At 38.6% G+C, this 20,250-nt stretch overlaps 1 protein-coding gene across 9 annotated transcripts in view; it reads right to left on the bottom strand.

Annotated features, from left to right (window-relative positions):
* The window catches only part of ROBO2 (roundabout guidance receptor 2), an 865,503-nt gene that overhangs the window by 175,425 nt on the left and 669,828 nt on the right, over nucleotides 1–20,250 (bottom strand). The window lies entirely within an intron of this gene.

Genomic DNA, 20,250 nt, shown 5'->3' with positions numbered 1-20,250 from the left:
GCAGTGCTACTGCATAAGGAATCAATACTCTAAAGATAAAGAAAGGTCCTCAATTACTGCAAACAGCTAGAGTTTACTAAACAGTGCTATGTGTGTTCTTATCTGTAACTCTTCTGGCACTTTCAGTTCCACTGCAGTCAAATGGTGCACGAACAAAAAGCAATATAAACATCATTCTTAAGCATCCAAAGCCAAAATAACCTGTGATGAGCACCTGACATACATGCAGCAAGCTGGTGTGTGCTAACAGAGGACAACAATTTTGAGAGCATATATGAAAGGCCTCCAGCAGTACACCACTCTCTAGTGACGACAGTAAAGAACCTCACTGGTTGCACTGCTTATTAAAATAAGAAAAGAAAATATTGAGAGAACCAGCTCCAAACCAGAAATAATTTAAACAGCTTTGTTCTTTAAAGTAGAAAATCTACATTCGGTGCAGTAAAGACAGCTTTGTGCACAGACTTAATACAGCCAGACCTGCAAAAAATACCAGTGTGATCCTAGAAAGCAAATGACATCTGACTGCCTTGTTTACACATCCTCATTTCCCCGAACCATTTTGCTTCATTTACTACACTTTGTCACTATGCGAGTGTTTGGGGGATTTCGAATGGACTCATTCTGTTCTAACAGATGTCAAAGAAGAGGTACATTGGTTTTAATACCTATTTGGGAACATATGGGAATGGGTTTTTCCCTGTGTAAAAAGTCCACAGCAGGCATCCAGCAAGGCCTGTTTCCATTCTTTCTCATGTTTATGTCCTCCTAAATTTTTGCAGTTACTGAGTCACTGTTGTTTACAAAAGCACTGCTGCTCACCTATTATTTTCTGAAAGCACTTCATGGTGGCAGTATCAGTCAGATTGCAAGAGTGAAACTGTCACAATTTTATATCCACCACAACTCTGGACAGACAAAGCCGCTTGTCAAGACCAACCACTTCTGTTTCTAGAGTGAAAGATGCTAAAAACAAAAGTGAAACTCATATGCACATACACATACACATATGACTTTCCACCTCTAACATTAAAAAAAGCTCAACTACAAATGAAATTTATTGTTATAATTAACCAAGAAGTTAAAACTCTTAAAAAGTCAGAACTGGTGTAGCTTTTTAGGGCAAAATCTTAAATGAACTAGTAAGTAACATAGCCCACTGCTACAGAAACACGTTATACTGTGTGTACATTACATATTCTTAAGAAGCTCTCACCGTCTGTTTTTTTCCCAAAGAAATGTGGAAACAGCTTAAATTTCTGGTCCACAAGCTAAAACTTCCCTTAGATGCAAGAACAAAAAAAATCTATAAGCACACAGAGTGCATGTAAGAGATGAATTTGTCTCCAGCTTAGGCTATTGCCTAAATATATTATATATCACATCCTCCCTCACATCTCTTTACAACAGAAAGCACAAGCCATGAAAACATGCAGTCTGCCAGTTCCATGTCACCATGGGATTGCTGGGTTTTTTTTGTCCTTTTTTTTTGGCTTTTACTCCTTTTTTTTTTTTTTTTTTTTTTTTTTTTTTTCATTCTTGCCTTCCCAAGAGATTCTTCAGCACATAATGCTGCTGGAAACAGCTAGCGGCCTACTTCCAGACACAGGCAGGCACACAAAATCAATACAGATTTTTTTCTCACAATTAGCAAATAATTCAGTGATCTCTTCTTGGTCTTCAGAAAGAAAGGTTATGGTATCTTTCAGTTGAGGCAAAGATCCTCTAGACCCACTTTATTAAAAGCTCATCTCAAGAACTTGACAAATTCACGACACACCTCCAAAAAAACCCATCACCTTGGGGTTACTGAGATACAGACCTAATTATGCTAAGTCCTACTCAGTAATTCTATAGCCCATGTAGATGTTACACTCTTCAGACGGCATCCTCTCTTTTTTTGTTATTCAAAACCTGTCCTGATCCTGCAGGCTTTATCTCTTCCTTGGCAGTGTAATATCAAGCAAGAATAAGGCAGTAGTTACTCCAGCTGGTGAAGGAAAGCCGGTGAAAAGCGTTCAGCAAGCCTTTTACAGGGGCAGGATCTTCTGCTGTGTCCACTGGACCATTAGGTCTTTTTGCACTCACTAAATCTTTCCAGTGTTTCAGTGTCTGCATACAGAAGTGGAAAGGGGCAAGACTGGGTGTGAGCAGTCAGCTTAAGCTGCATGGCATGTAAGATTACCCAAAAATCAAATTATGTGGGTTCATCCTAATGTGAGGATGGAAATAGTAATTGCTTAGCAGTGTCCTTGGCAAGAAGCAGCCCAGCTACTGAGAGAATTTAAAGTGATTAGGAATTCAGTATCCTGCAGAAGGGAACAGGACACTGTGTTACCTTAAAACCCTTTTTAACCAAGCTATAAAGTTCTAAACATCATTATGGTGCTGAAGTGGGGAGGAGGAGGAGGAAGGTCAAATTGCAGGCCCTACTTCTTTCTTTGTAATGTTGTCTGAGAATTATGGCATTGGCATAAAATGCTACATTTCCTTTGAACGTTACCATTTCATCTTCAGAATTTGTTATGCGACTCATATTTGTACTTCACTTCTCATTTCTTTTATAACAAATTATTCTGTGCCTTTTTATGATCTTGTAGGAAGTCAAGGTTGAATCAAAGCCATTGTGACTGCCAAAGTGCATGTATAAAATTATACCACTAAGCGTTAACCTTGCTTTGTAGTTCACTTACACTTTTCAATTAAAAGCTATCTTTAGTATTGGAGCAAAGTACTTTATAGCTTTTCAGTTAAAAGTCACCTTTAGTATTTAGGCAAAGCCACTTTTATGGAAATTCACACTTGCAATCTCAAAAAAAACCTCTTCTGCCTAAAATGGCTGTACAGAGGAGACCATGTTCCATCCAAAGTTTGAAAAGAACACAGAAGAATTGGTAGGTGACATTTTACTTGTATTTATTTCGCACATTTAGTAAATGTGGGAAAAGGTAAAAATCGATACATTAAACAAACCCTCCTGGTTCCCCAGGGAAATTATAGAAATATTGCATAAATAAATATTGTATAATAAATTTATGAGCATGTGTGCCTGTGTATGATTGCATACCTGGGTGTATCAGTATATTTTTAAATCCAAATTCTGTAACTATATGACATTAATTTTTTCTCTTTCAAAATACCAGTTAAACCATCACGGGATGCCTATTTTATATATGAAGGCTAAAATCACATTGTTACATCTACATCTGCAAAATAAATATTCTCTTAATTATTAAAAAAAAACCCAAAAACCCAACCAACCCAACAGAAAACAACTGCTGAAATTGGAAGCAGAAAGGGCTGTGCTCCTGCTTTGTTCTAAACCCACAGATAAGAAGGAGAAAAATGAGCTTCTCCAAAATAAGCTTTGAAATGCTCATAAACAGGGAAAATTCTACAGACCCGTATATCCCAATGATTTATGCATATGCTTAACTATATTCATTGTCAGTAATCTCACCGAAGTCAATAGGGATACTCACAGTGCATAAAGCTACACACACACCGAAGACTTCAGCCTCAGGGGTGATATTCAATAGTTACTTTGCTGGAGTAATACCCTGAGGATCTGATGCCATAAAGGCTGTCCGATTGTTTAACTCAATGGCTTCTCAAGAGAATAGTTACCACTCACAGCTCTCCTCCGTGGGAAAACCACTGGCCTACCTCTTACTTTTGACCAAGAAATACTTTCATTGATGTTTTGTTTCAGTTAAATTAACATCCTGAATTGCTCCTTGAAACAGCTGACCAACAAGCCTCAGTACACAGAAACAAGCAGCACTGGATGATGGAGAAGAGAACCAGTGCAAATGACGAGGTAGGAAAACAAGATACTGTGTGTTTAATACAATATGGGATTTTCATTTACAGAGTAATAGGGATGGTATTAAGGCTAAATCACCTGAGTGTCAGAATGTGCATAGTGATGATAAAAGATTATGTGCTTTATACATGACTGATGATGACACATTTAGAAAATATCTGGAAGGGAAAAGACAGAGTGATGTCTCATGCAACTTATGAAACTGCAACATTTACAACATGTCACCCTCAAATTAGTGCACAACAGGAAAAAAATGACCCCTTCAGTATCAATGCCCCCAGCTCTTCTGTTACAATGGCCTTGACAAGAGACCCATTTATTTTCTCCCGAGAAATTGTTCTGGGGTGGTTGTTAGGTACAGTGGAGGCTTGACTCCTTAGACCTGGGCTGGATTAGACAGCCCAGATGAGATAAAACAGAAAACAATGATGTGTGTTTGTCTTACACCTCAGAAAGGTTATGTATGTTCTCTGGGAAAGGTGTACTTAATTTAATTTGCGTTGTAGGGATTTTGCATCCCAAGACCTTGGCAGAAGTTAGAATTTATACCAAGATTGATAATATTTTCTTAATGCTGTAGTGGGAGTCTCTCATAGAAAGGGCAAACTAATTAAAAAGTTCTAACAAAACAAACATTTTAATACAAGACACAGCAAATTATAATTCTCCATGCAGAAATAAGTTTAGCTGCTCCTTGGCTTCCACTAAAGAGATCTATTTCAGCTCTATCTTGGAAAGCATAATTTGGAAAAGATTCACCTGTACCTACTGCTGTTTTTAAAGATTTTCTTCATTGAATAGGTAAGTAAAGAGACATAAAATTTCTTAAACAAACTGATCCTGCATAGCACACATTCATTTTACTTACAAGTCAGTAATTAACTTGTAATAGTAGCTTCTTTTAAATGTAGCATTTTGTAAAATGTATTTTGATACATAAGATTGTATAAACCAGGAGTTTAGAGGAGTCTAGTAATTCACTAAATACATCCTCAAGACACATCTAAATAGATGTTTGAATACTTTGCACTGTTAACTAGCACCTTTTATAATCACCCAACTAAGGGAGATGTAGCAGCTTACTTTTAGGTAAGAAGCTGTGAAAACCTTTTATTTGAAACCCATTTGAAAACCATTGCTATTTTCTCTTAAGCAGGATAAACCTTAGTGCAGTCATACTATATTAGCAGCCTGTCTGCTGCAGATGCTTTTTAGACTGGTATACAATGAAATAAAAGGTCTAGTTGTCCTCCCTGCCTGGAAATACACTGGCCAAATGCACTGCACTGATTGTACAGCTCCCACTGAAGCTGCACAAATTAACTTGCACCAATAGACTTGCATTTGAGAGAGACTTCAGCACAGTTCTAGAGTCTCTCAGCAGCAGAAAAAGCCAATCCTTGCATCAGTCTCCTTTCCCAAGACACTTGTGACATACCAAAGCCCTTTATCACATTCTGCCATCTAACAGAGTCAGCCGCTTTGGGAGGCAGATAAAGTTCCTAGGCAGTTACAGTGATAAGAACAGCTCGGTCTGCTGAAATTCTAGAAAGAAAGCTAATTGCTTGTTAATGATTTACAAGGTTTGACTAATTTGTCATTATTAAAGTAAATGGTTCTCAGCCAGCTGTAGATGGTGTAAGGAATTCTTCTTCATTTACATTTAAGGGATGTACCATTCCTAAATGTCTTTTTCTACCCAAACCACATGACAACATTCCCTGAGGAAGTAACAGCAATAGCCAGAGTAAAGCCACAAGAATAATTTTTTTCTTCTTCTTTTCCTGTAACATTTATCATATAAACTGATAAATTGCATCAGGATAATATGAGGGCTTGGGAATTTGTTTACCAGCTTACAGTTTCAGCAGAACACTGCTTGGAGTAAATGTTCCCACATTGTCTAATTTCCATCCTCTCAAAAGGACAATTAATCCTGCAGATTTCTGTGCAGACACTGCAGTCCTCCTCTCCCTCTTCAGCATAGAATATATCTTTTCAATCTGGCATTTACTCTCAAAATATAAACAAAACACAAAGAAAAGTTTTCTACCTCTGTCAAATTTCACTGAAATTATGAGAATCAGAGAGCAAGAAGGTCAGTAAGCAGACATGCACAGTGACCAACACTGAACACACAAATCTCATTTTCCATACCAAATGATCAAAAAACTCACCTAATAATTGCATTTTTAAAATACATTGGTCAACAATGAAAAGGTATTAAATGCAAAAAAAGACATCAACTTCAGTAGAACATTACCTCATTTTACATACAGAGCAGAAGTTTAGTAATTCTGAAGATTACCAATCTGATATATCAGTAATGTTAATATTTATCAAGAAGAAATCCTCCCAGCAAGAACTATGAAATTATTTGGAAGTATGTTCTGTTTCCTGAAGCCAGCATGACTTAGCTTTGGTCCACTCACGCTTTCCATATGAAAGTAACTGCTTAAGGAAATTTGGTATTTTGAATTTGAGTTCTCAAAAGCTCTCAGAAACGTCACAGGTGCACGAAAGTTCAAGACTGCAGAAACATCAGTGTGGCATGAGGCTCAAAGCTGTGTCAGAGTATGTCACCAGGTCATGTTCATCCAACATTTATCACAGCACCTCCAGCGTACATTCACAGTGAAGTCAAGCCCCTCTTCTTTCTTTCTCTCACAGTCTTAGAAATATTGCTATGAATCTTCAAGGCAAAAAAGATTTCCAGAAGTGCTTTCACCTCACTGGAAGAGACACAAGTATTATTTGAAATAGATGTCTATTATGCTATATAGCATAGATCAGATTTTTTTGAGTCCTCCCTCAAAAACAAAAACAAAAATGCAGCACTCCCATTTTTGTGCTGTTTAGTCAACTTCATCACAGCAGATTAAAACCTGAAAGTAATGAAGTCTCCCTGTGAATCGAGTGAGACCATGAACTCCTAAGACAGTGATTTTTAGGAGGATCATCACCTTGCAAAATGGAATTTAGCTAATGTCATTCATGACTTCAACGAAATGAAAGAGGAAATATTACAAATGGAAACGCAGAAATTTTGACTGTGATGTTTTAAATCAAAATCTTAATTAGTATGAAAACTTCCTAGGAACTTGCAATACTGAACACTTAATGTGCCATAGTTTCACTAATCATTTAACTCAGTATGTATAAACCCAAACCCCTGGGGAGACAGATTTTGAAATGATCATTTCAGACAGTGTGTACCTCTAATGAATGCATTATTTGGGATATTTCCAACATGGTTAATAAGGTAATGTTCATAAAAGAGAAAAACGAATGGTGTTTCTAGCCTACCTTATCTGCTCGGACAAATTGTGATGAACACCGTGCATACAAATGACAAAGGATTAATCACACCAAGAAACTGAAATTCTCTGTTTATTCCAAAGGCAGAGTACACCAGTAAAACAAAGAATAGGCACCACGCCTGACTTCTCATAGGCAGCGAGCTTCACCACTGACTGATGGTCAAAGCAGTTACTTCAACATCCTTGTCTCCTTTTCTGAAAACTTCGCAGGACTTTTAAACTGTAAGGACTGATTTTTAAATTATGACTTGTCTGAAAAGTGCAGTGCAAAACTAATGTAAAGTCTCTTTGAAGAACTGACCTATTTATTCCACATTCATTTCTTTAAAGCAGAGGTAGAACACATTCTAAGAAGAGTGTTTTTTCCCCAGAAATACGTGCATTATATTAAGCATTTTTTAATTTAGGTAGATTGTCACTGTTGTTACTATCCCAAGAAGTATTTTTCCATTAAAACTTAAACATTCTCTTTAGACTGTCTTGACACACCACACCTGGCTGCCTTAAAGACCTGAAGTCCCCAGGGTATTCTACTGTGAATAATTCACGTTATGAACAGTTTTAGTTTTAAAAGTAGTTGTACTAAATGCTGGTGTAGAACATATCCCATGAAAATAATCTTGTCCCAAAAGGCAGAAAAGAGGGATTGAGGTAAAAGATGCAGATACTGTTTCCCTTGCTGCAATGCCACTTGGAACCAAACCAGCTGATAGGCTTTGAGGGGAAACAGTGACTATGCATGTATAACTCTAAACTGTGCTAAATCTGATTCCTTAGAGGGGAGACCAAAGTGTGGTGAATTGTTCCTCTGTGATTATGTTAGAAGAACACGTACCCTCCCACCTTTTATAATCCAGTGTTAGGCAATTAGCTACAAAATATGGTAAAACCTAAGGAAATCATAGCAGTGATGCAAAAATGTGGATTAGAAAGCTCTGGAAGCAATTTTTTTGAATGACACCTATTCAGCAGCTCTTAAAACAAGGCAGCAGTGCAGATTAAACATTAATTTTTGGGATTAAGTGCTAAATTATAACCCTTGTGTGGAACTGATATCCCCCTCATCGTAAAAGTTAAATTTTTAAGCAGAACAAGGAAGGATTTAGAAAGCATGAAAGCTGTAAGGGATTAATCACATTATAGTAGTGTTTCTCCTTATTTAAAATATAAAGCCCTTCGTCTCAGAGGACATTGAGGACATGAGAAATCCAGGAATGAATAACACATTGTGGTACAAGTACACTTCAGGGCTGTTGTCGAATTAAACCAGAACATACCTACTTACTTCTTCAGTGTGCGAAGCTGAAATACAACAGAATTAGAATCTCTGTGCATTGCAAAATGGAAATTACAGTCATTGAAATAACAGTCTGAAGAGTTTAAGGGATTAAGGATTTTTGAATATTTGAATTTAAAAATGTTCTATTATATTGGACAGAGACTAACATCTCTCAGAAGTGTAGCTTCCACTTTTTACAAACATGATGACCTGTAAGCAGTTAATTATTTCAAACTTGCAGGACTTTTTGCAATCAGCACGTTGCTGAGTAGATGTGAATCCCCCTTAAATCTCTTAAGAAGAGAAACTAGAGCTAATTGTAAAATAGAGTACATTCTCCCTTTCTGACATGAGAAAACCTGTTACTGGTGGATTCCTTTACAAATGCCAATCAGGTCTACTTTATGATATGTTCATTTCCTTGTCTCCAATAATCTGGGACACCCTGTTCTTTTGCTGACCTTTGATGACCCTGTCTCATTCTTCTGGTCTATACCACACATCTCCATTGATCTGTAGACAAAGCACTGTCACATGGAATCAATACATCATTCCTTCAGCAACAAGACTTGCTTTTGCTCAGTTTACTTTCATTTTTTTTTTTTTTTTAACAGATCAATAGTGCTAAATTGATGTATTGTAAATTGGGGTGTAATTAGTACCTGTCTGCAGGGCTGTTAACAAGCTGCTAAAATATTATGCAGACTTCCTGAGTTAAACTGAACAGTTCAAACTCTCTTCAGCTGTTAGTAAGTGGCTATTTTAAAGAAATGCAGAGGACAACAGACTCCATAAAAACCATGCCCCCAATGGTTACACAGAAAGTTTTCACCCCGTATTAGTAATGAATAGACGCAATGACTAAAGAAAAACACATAATAAATTAAATCATCAAACCTGAATGTCACCAGTGAATACAGCTAAAACTCTCCCTTCCTTCTATTTAAGATAATTTTGAATAGAAATTTTATACTGGAATTTCATTATATTGCTAAGCTTGTATAATACTCTTAAGTTTCTGACATCACCCCTTCAGTTATAAATCAGATGTGACTGAAGCCATCCAGTGCAAATTTTTTTTTTTTTTTGCAACACACTAGTTCTGACTCAGTAAAAGTAAAATGAAGATGATCTAGTACTACATACATTTACAGCAAAGCAGATTTGCTAAAATCTATAAGCATCACTACATCAGGGACATAGATGCTGAGCAGTATTTGTGTGTTTTTGAAAAAGAATAACAGAAAAGCAACAAAACTTCCGTTTCCTTGCTGGACTATCACTTTTCCAGATCAATTTCCTCATTGAAAAAGCAGAGACTGCAGAAACACAAACCCTTTGCAACAGCTCTCAGTTATGAGTGCTGTGTTTAAAACCTTTAGGCCTGTTGACAGAGATTATTGTTACTGAACTTTTATCCAGGCAAAACCTGATGTCAGGGAGAAAGACATGTTATGTATTATTCTCAGTTGCTTCTTCTCTGCCACGTTGGCTTGTCTCTTTTGTTGTATTTCCCTCTCTCACCTGGCCAAAGCTATTTTGCTGACTGCTTCCCTGATGTCCTGCTCCTATGCTTACCTAAAGGACTCTGTAAACACCCCCTGAGACCTCTCATTTCATTACCTCTGACTATGTTATTCCTCCACACTGTTCTTTGGCAAGTTCCTTTAAAAAGCCCATGGAATTGCTCTCTAGAAGCCATTGGTTTGAGGAACTCAGCTCAAGATGATTTATGGAGAGAGGCCAGACTCAGCAGCACCACAGGAACAGACTCAAACCAACATGCTCAGTCCCAAGAAGAAGATTCTGCCACACCACTGCTCACTGCTGAAATTCCGAAGTAAACCCATATATTCTGGTCTTGTGTGAGGGCACACCTGATCCCAGAGATGTCTTAAATGGGTTGTCTGTCTTTTTCTACCCCTCATCATTATGAGCTCATCTCCCAGTGTCACATTAATTCACATCCCAAGCCCAGAGTGTTTACTGCAGTCTAGGAAAGGCTGCATAAGAGTCACAGGCAATGGAGTAAAATGCTTATCTGTGAGTCCTGTAATTACATCAGACACTCATCAGGCTCTCCACTCACACTGAAAGCATAACTCTTCAACAACTGTTGAGGAAGGAAGAAAAACATGTCACCTGAATAGAGAGGACAAAAGTCCTGTAAAAAGAAAAGGAAAAAAAAAAAAAAAAAAAAGTAAGCAGAGCAATGACTCCACTTTTTTTTTTTTTTTTTAAATAAACAAAAATTGAAGGGAAAAGTGCAAAGGTGCCTCTTTCCATCAGATAATGGGTATACACGAGAGAGCTGAGCGCTAGTTTTTCGTTTAGGTTCAAGCACACAAACTCCAAGTGACCAACATCTCACTTCATGAGTATCCCTACGGGCTTGGTGGGAAAGCAGCCGTGTGTCCGGGCTGCCCACGGCGGGAGCAGGATGCCGGATCCTGCGGAGGAAGTGACAGATGTCTGAAGGTGAGCAGGCAGCAGCACAGGTCCCGCTGTGCCGTGCTGCTCGGGATGGCATCTGCTGCTCTCACACAGATGGCCAGGGCCAGCAGCCCTGGGAGCAGCAGGGCTGTGAATCGGGGCCTCGGGGCTGCGGCCGTGCCCACACCTGGAGATTCCCAGGATCAGCTCCACAGCCGGGAGCAGCGGCTGCCCTGGGAGGCAGGTGTCAGCCCAAGGAGCCAGGACATGGCTCTTACCCCCACTGCTGTGCCAAGCTTGAAATGTAAAGAGTTTGAAATTTGAAATTTGTTCAAAGCCAGCTATCCCTCATCAAGAAGGGTTCTTTCTCCCGATGCTCCCACAGCTCTCACCCTGGGGCTGGGACAGTGCCCAAGCTCCATTAGCACAGGAGCTTCAGGATTTTGGTTTGAGGCTGTGCATCTCTGTGAGATTTTGAGGGGCACAAGGGTGTGCAGGCTCATTGCCTTTTCAAAGGATCTTGGCTGTGCAAACTCCAGGGGGGAATAAAGATGATACTTAGGGAAAGGAAGAAAAAGGTCAGCAGAACTAGTGAAAGTGTATTTGATTGAATACACTGTTCTAGGAAACAATTGAAAATTTTGAATATACTACCAAGTCTTTTCCGCTCTGGAACATTATAAATGTGAGGTTACTTTTATCTGTTTCAATGTACTTCTAGGTCTAAAAATTATCAGTTGAAAATTATTATGATATAGCAATTATGTGAAAATGATTAAAATATAAGGAGTTTTCAAATTCTTTTTCTGTTTTTCACAGCATTAGCAAAAATGAAACATTTCTCAGTTACTCGTCCTCTTGTTTTTGCTATAGACTACCACTCCAACAATAGATCAAATATAGACAATCTGCTTTTTTCATTCAGTGTTATGCTTCGGAAGTCCCTTGCATGAGTGCAAATGACACCATTAGTTATATCTCTAATCTTTTCATCATGAGAGGGGGAAAAAAAAAAAAAAAAACAAAACCAAAACCCAGACTGAGATAAGACTACAACCCTATGCATCTGTGCATTAAAAAAAGATGAACCTAATTTTTTGTTATTTTGTATCTCTGTCCAGAAGCAATCATCTCCGCACAATATTCTGAGATCTATTTTCCTTTAGTTCTAATTACTTTCTGTCAGAAATTGCAAAAGATAATTTAATGGTTTGACTTGTACTTCAATTTAGATTTGGAAATAACAGAGCTGTGATAAGCTTCTTAAACATGCCACATGTGAAATACTCTTGGTTTCATTTAATCCTGTGCGGGAACTACTTTTCACACTGCAAGAGAACTTGAAAGCCATTGAAGTAGATGCGTTTGAAAGCTGTTAATTTTTAATTCTTTCTCGTGAAAATGACTAGGAGTGTAGCAGCACATACACCCAAATGTGTGTGTGAAGTCCTAGGTTCAAAGAGAGGCAAGGCAGCACAGTGCAGCAACTCTTTCATTTCATTCTAAATCTAAAAACTATGACTCCACGAATGTAAAAACGTTTCCTGTATAACCCCATCTTTTCTCATCCTCTCCTTGTGCCTAATCAACATTCAGTCTCACTTGTCAACAAAAGGAGAATCTGGACTTCATTGCTACTTAATGCATTGCACAGTACAATGCTTCTGTGAAGCATTAACTCTAATCCAGTCAAACACATTTCTAGCAATATACAAATTCAAGGCCCCACCACTGCCTGCTGTTCTATGATACTTTTTGCATCCTCCTCTATCTTTATCTATCACCCTGCTCCCTTGGGGGGTGGACCATGCCATGCCCATGGGGTGGCTCTGCATGGAGAAGGAACCTCCAGGAAGAATACAGTCTGAGACAAGGGCAGCTCCACACAGCCCTCTCTCCCCCCCCAGCAGTGTTTGGTGGCAAGTAGGTAATTAACATGCTTTTTCTACTCTTCCTCCTCGCTCTGCATTTCCTCTACATTTCTTCCCCTGCATTTAATGCCACTAAGTCCAGAATAGTCAGGCACAGAGCTGCCACAAGGTGGTTTTGGCCAACCATGGGCAATGAAATAGCACAGCACAATAATTTAATTTGCTTTATGAAGTATTTGAGGCAGATTATGCATCTTCCCTGTCCTCAGAAGGCATGAGCATACAGCCAATTGAGCTTGGTTTAACAAAGAACATGAATAACAGAGCTCATGCATGCATGCAACTCTTTCTTCACCACTCCTCCTTTTACTATGTTTATGCCTCCTGAAGTGACCTCTAATATTATCAAACTGAAAAAAAATCAAACTTCTGTACATTAAAAGCAAATGCAAAATTAAATTTTAAAAAGTTAAGAGAAAAAGCCAATACATATTTTCTCCTTAAACCTTACAGATTGAATTATCCTCCTTTATAAGAGTCTCTCTTATATTAATCTGTACAGATCTTCCAGTGTTATGAGACTAGTCTACATAACCCTGCATAATAATCATTCTTGATAAATATAAGGCACAAACAATCAAAAGAATAGTTTAAGCAACTAGTTTTTATAATTCTGTAAACTATCTAATGTAGTTAAAGGTGTTAAAAAGCTATCTGCCCAAATGTAAACATTGGTCACCAAAACCCTGATAAAATCCGAAACTTGTACTTCAGGTTTTTTAAACAGAGTGGGGGAAAAAAAAAAAAATTGCCTACTAAAATGATGAATTTGGTGCACTACAGAGGTACTGGAGAAGAGGATTTAATGTTCTGCATTCAAACTGAAAACTTAAACAAATATAAGCTGGCTGGTTGATTCAGGTGAAATGAGTCAACACAACACCAGATGCAGAGACTGCGAGTGTGACAGTTGGGGAGCAAATGTTTTATGGATCCAAAACCCTGCTGTGCTTTTTTGTCTATCCTTCTTTCTGCCAGTACTCACCATCCAGCTTTTATCTGCAGGAAATGTCCACGGTTTCAAGCCTTGGGTAGCTGCTTTCCCTCACGTGCAGCCAACCGTCAACAAGCAACATTTCCTCCTGCTGGGAGGATGCTACACACAACATATTTCATGACTGCCAGTGATGGGGGTTCATTAATCAGCCTTTAGGAGGTGCTGAAATAGGCACGGACAGACACAAAATTAAAAGAATAACAGGAAAACTGAAAATTTAGAGTAATCTAAGATCTTCTCTCCAGAAAATAATCTCAGTAGGTTTGGTTTAACGCATCAGTTAAAGCTCAAATACCTCAGTGTTATCTCCAGGGTTAGACTTCAAATGAAGCTTTTAGCAACTCTGCTCAGGACTCAGGCTTCCAAAAATGCTTTCTCCCTTGAAATGGTGCTTGGAAGAAACTATTCAGGATCTGAGGCAATGCCAAAGCGACACTAAAATTATTATTAAATCATCACAAATTGCTACCAAAAGAATTACTACCTAGTTACTAAAAGGAACATAACTCCAGGTATTGCAGACCTGAAGTATTTCTGTGGTAGGGTTGAGAAATACCGGTTGAAACACTGACCTATTTTATTGTCAGACCATGATGACAGTGGTTGCCCAGGAGAGGCAGGATGTGAACAGGCTCCGTTACCCTCAAATACATGTGTTAGCAGTGCAGCTTAATCATTCATCCCCTGAGCATTCATACATTCATTCTCTTTTCTCTCAAATTTGGTGTATTCAGATTCATACAGGACAATTATTTTTTAAAACATCATTGATGCATCCAGTCCACCAAGTAAACACTCCCATCCTCACTGAACAATGAAAAAGCATATATAAATTTAATAAAACTATACTTTATTTTGTCTACCATTTTTAAGGTTAAGTAGCATGAGATGAATTTCATATTTTAGCAGAAATTATGAGTAAGAGCAAAGCCAGAGCCTTAATTAGAGAGAATATAAACATTAGATTCTCATATCAGCTACATCTCAGCATAGCTTAATTACACTACTTTTTTATATTTTCATCAGGCATTAATAAAATTCCTGACATAGTACAGATACATATATGGGTCTGAAAATTAAAGCATCTTCAGATAATCAAGACTGTGAGAGATACTGAAAAAGAAACAAGAAGGTAAGTTGCTTTAAGAATTACCACTCTTTCATTTACTTTCCCAGTAGGCAAGAAGGAAACACTGTACCTGCCTGTGTGAGGACAGGAAGGCTTTGCAGAAGGAATCTGGATCCAGGGGCTGAGGTTCAACAAGGCCAAGTGCTGGGTCCTGCCCCTGGGTCACAACAACCCCACACAGCTCTGCAGGCTAGGGCAGAGTGGCTGGAAACCTGCCCGGCCAGAAAGGACCCAGGGATGTGGGTTGACAGCGGCTGAACTTGAGCCAGCCAGTGGCCAAAAAACCAGTGGCACCTGGCCTGGATCAGCAGTGGTGTGGCAGCAGGACCAGGGCAGTGATTGTCCTCCCTGTATTCATCACTGCTGGGGACACGCCTCGAATCCTGTGTTCAGTTCTGGGCTCTTCACTGCAAGAAAGACCTCGGTGCTGGAGCGTGTCCAGAGAAGGGCAGTGGAGCTGGGGAAGGGTCTGGAGCAAAGGCTGGGAAGGAGCAGCTGAGGGATCTGGGGGTGTGGGTTTGGCAGTGCTGGGTTAATGGCTGGACTCGATCTTAAAGGTCTTTTCCAACCTAAAGGATTTTATGATCCAATGATCCGGAAAAACAATTTCACTGTCCATCCAGATTCACAAATGAGTATGAGAATTTCGTCAGGAGCACTGTGAGCCATTTTTCATTAACAATATCAAAAAACTTTGAGATCCTCCAATACTTGTAAGTATAAAATATTACTAATATATTTTATCTTTTTGTGCGTAAGAGAAGGACGCGGGTAGACTGTGAATGAAGAACTATGGATGTTCACTTGTTTCTACCAGAGCACCTGCTAACTGGGCACTGGAAAGATTTATGTACCAGTGTTTCAGGATTCCTATTAATAAAGTAGAAAAAAAGACACCAAATTCTTGAAGGGTCACTGTTTGGGAATGAATATATATATTCTCCTATAGCATTTTCGTAACACATATGGAAGGAATACCTCGTTAAAGAAATGCACAGACTTTGATAACAATTTCATCTGCGTAGCGACCAGCTCTACTTTTATTCTGAAATTTTAATGTCTTTGTTAATTTTTTTGAGGACAGGTTAAAATATTCTTAAACAGAGTTCCTAATTTACAAGGCAGCTGGCTGGCTTGAAAGAGACCGAATTTTTTCTGTATAACAATTGCTAATAATGAATAATGCTCTCCTTTGCTTCCTGCAGCTCATCTTTCTGGGGGGTTTGTTTTGCTGATGGCTGGTGGTGAGAAAGAGGTGGAGCACTCACGGTGAGGAATAATAAAGGCAACACGCAGCAAATTTCTGACTAATTAAGTGATATCTCCACAGGAGCACTGGCTATACAAGAGGAATACTTGAACAGAAGAGTAAACAAGATACATTTTCCTTCGATTTCACAACAAAAATTCCTCTTTACTACCACTTGGTTGCCAGACATAATTCCACCTACTGATGTTCCATGTGAGACTATTATTTCTGAGACTAAATAAAGGGTGATCAAAACTGGCCATACAAAGCAGAAAGAAAAGCTGGTCTGCTCATGAAAAGCCGTTCAGAGTAAGAATATTAACATCTACAAGTCTCAGATAATGTGACCCCTCCAAGAACCACAAGTAAGTCTGACTTGGATGCCTTAACTAATTCAGGAAATGAAAGCCTACCTCCCTGTTCCTTCTTATTCGTTCTGTGGCCCCTCCTGGGAGCCTCACAGAATTGGTGACTTCATCAGGGTTCAGAAAAAGTTTGTGCACCCTCATGTTCCAGCAAGAGTACCGATCCTACTTGCTGAAGGGTTCATTTTGTAACGACCTTGATGCTGAATTGGATTTAAGCAGAAAACCTGGTACTGAAAGACTACCAGAGTAATCTGATTTCTCCATATCTTATTTTGAAATCAAAAATAAATGTTACCACAAATAGTGTGGTCAAGTTTGAGAACAACTCTACTCATAGAAAAAAACTGTGATTCACCTGGTGCATCCATCTCTAACAGTTGCTCTCAGAGAAATTAATTCCTATATTACTCCATGCATATTCAATGATAATGACAAAAAAAAAAGTGAATTTAGATGCTGTCTTTTATTCTGGAAGCACGGCAAGAACTTCCAATTTAAATATGTATACACACAATGAAGCCAGTGTAGGACTTCCCACAGAAACAGACGCCTTTTGTTGTTATTTGTTACGATTGCATCCATTCACAATTTTAGGTGGGTTTCCATAAAGCCTTTTTGTACTTGATATCTCAGTTTTAATATTAAAGTCCTCCACCACTCTGCATGGGTATCAGAGACCCTAGAGGTTATACAAAATAGGAAACAGTATTACAGCTCTGTGCTAGCAGGCTAAGCAGTTGGCACTTTTATGAACACACAGTGTAAAGTACATTTACCTTGGACTTCAGACTTTTTGGGAATTAATAGCTACACCAAGCAGACATAGCCTAGCCTGTACCAAAAAAAATTAAAATAATAATAATAAAAAAATCATGCCCGTTGTTCTTTGTGTAGCTAGCAACCGTATCATTAGCACAATCACCAGTTTACTAGCATTGCACATACAGAAAAAATTAACAACAAAATCACCTGCCCAACAACTACTGTGGCATTACCAGCAAATAAAAATAATGGCTATCACTAGTAGCTTAAACAAAATAAATTAATGTCATCACATTTATATCAATAACTCCCTGAAGAACAAATCTCACTGTAAGTGTAAAGACTCAAAGCTGGTATTTTCACACTAGGATAACACAGGCACAGGACAGTACCTCCAGCAACTCTCTGTGAAATATCACAAAAATAATTTTAGGCTACCAGGTGGAACTGTTGCATGCTGAAGTTGAGTCTCTTCCTGTTTTGCTTAAACTTTGCTCGACACAATGAATCTGAATTATGATTGATTCTTGTAACACTTTCCCACACCCCACTAATGAAAAGCATCCCAAGCCTCATATATGTAATATTAACAAAACACTAAAACATTTGAAGCTGTAAAGTGGGAAGCAGTCTGGATCAATGCAAGCGCATGAACATTTTCAGATGCCACTTGAAAGTATTAACAACTCGCAATCGTTTGCTGACGACACGTCGATTCCTCCTCCGTCGAAAATTAGTGGCCATAAATCAGGCAAACATTTACAGGAATCTGCAAATGAAACAGCTAAATCCATGATGACAGAGAGCCTCATAAAAGCAGCCCATTTATTCCCTCTGAGCACTCATCCCCACCAGAGGGATCAATAGCAAACCTCATACAATATACTTCTAAATGTCACGCTGCAAATCCTCTTTGCATTTATGCAGACGGAAAAGACCCTCCTCCAGCTTTCGAAGCTGAAATCAAGTGAAAAGCATATTAAATGTCTAAAAACCAATAAATCTAAGGCAGAACCTTTTATTCTTAGGCCTGTGATTTTAATGCCTATTCTTAAAAACCATAAGAATTATAACACTCAGAAAGATAAAGATTGCAACTAGAGAAAAACAATCAAAAAAAGGATGTTGAGGAATTAAGGAAATGTGTCTATCCACTGTCTGGCAATTAAAAAAGCCCAGCAGGCAGAGAAGCGTACCAAATTGAACACTGTGAGTCTCAGTTTCCCTGGCTTCTGAAAACTGAGGCAGGCAGTATTAAGAACAAAACAAACAAGTTGTAAATACAGAGACTAAGAGTGGCAGCTCGTTGGCTCATTAAGACGCTCTGTCAAACACTTGAAACTTTATGCCAGAGTTGAACAGAACACTATTTCTGGAAAAGCAGGGATGAATGACCAAAGTGTAATCATCAACACCTATGTCAATTTTACAATTAACAAAATACATGCCAACTGAATGCAAAAGAAAAATCCTTCCCTAAATTCTGAATGTTACATTTTGACCACTTCTTCCTGTTCTTTTTAAACTTATTTTTAATCTGGGAATTGCATGAAACCAAGCCTATTGAACTGGACTCCAGCAGAGGTCTAAATTCCTCCCTGGCATAAGATACCAGTCAGAAGCATTGCATCAGGTTCAGGAAGTACAAAAGGAACAAGGGTCATTGGTTGACAATGTATTCACACTAACAGCTAATTAGAAAAACTAAGTCACTTTATTTGATGCATGACTCAAGACCATACAGCAAAGCTAAAAATTTAAAAGCCTAATAAAATGCCTTACGGGATGAATACTTACTTTATTATTGGTTAAAATAAATCTGTTGTATTTCCTATTAAAAAGGTGAGCTTTTCTGTGTAGTTATATATATATTTAATGAGCAGTTAAACCCATTCTTTCAATGACAAAATAGTCTCGCGCATCTGAAATATTCCTTATGCAAAGAGAAAATGTATCCTGAAGGACAGAGATCAGACATAACTCAGCAGGGCCTCCTTACTGCTTCATGAAGGCCAAACTGTTTCCAAGGAAAAGCATGGGGTTTTTTCGGAGGCAAACAAAGCCATGTTCTGAGGCAGCTCTTCCAGGTACAACCATACATCTTTTAATTTATATCACACTGGCATGTCTGTGCACGAACTCATCTTCTATGAGTCTGCATCCCTCTTCTGTGCTGACAAATGTAACGCGTTAAAAGGAAAAAAAGAAGCTTCACACAAGCAGTTGGAAACAAGTGTAGAGTACAAATTTAATCCCTCTAATCCCTTGTCAATTACAAGGAATGTCCTAGAGTAAAGTTGTATCAACAGTGCAGTTTTCAAACCCATAGAAAAATAAATGAAGCCATCCTTCCCCTTTTTCCACTTGGACCGTATTCAGTGTAGCTCCCTTAAAGGATTAGGAACACTGTCTGCAATAAACATGGGCATCAATTTTTAAAATCTGCTCTGAAAACGGCAACATTTCACAAGCTGTGAAAATGCTTCGGTTTAGGGCATGGCCTGAGAGGCAATAGGCCAGCAGGATAGCGCTGGGATTAGCCCTAATTACCTCATGTTTCACCTTAATTAACTACTGATACAGAAGGTAAACTCTGCAGGATCTGTGGCGAGACCTTAGGCCAGTAGGCAAGATATCTAAGCCGTCATTGTTTACACATGATAATCTCTCTTTTGAATTTGCTTTAATTGCCCAAAAAGATTAGCTGAGGGATGCGCGTTACGTATTGATTAGCAATGCTAACTAGACACCGTATAGTTTTTGTGTGTGCTCCACAAATGCAGCCCAGCAGTTTTAGAGGTATCAGCCGATTGTCAAAGCATCAGCATTTAACTTGGGTTATGACAACATCAGTCATGAAGCAGAAGAAAAGCCCCAGCCTTTGGTAACACGAATGGAGGGAGAAAAATACAAAAAAAAGGGATTCTTGCTCAGTTCTAGAGGTACCGTTGTGATC

Source organism: Hirundo rustica, chromosome 2 (assembly GCF_015227805.2).
Source record: "Hirundo rustica isolate bHirRus1 chromosome 2, bHirRus1.pri.v3, whole genome shotgun sequence".
NCBI lineage: Eukaryota > Metazoa > Chordata > Aves > Passeriformes > Hirundinidae > Hirundo > Hirundo rustica.
Note: the sequence above shows the minus strand (reverse complement) of the source record. Positions and strands in the feature narration are given on the sequence as shown.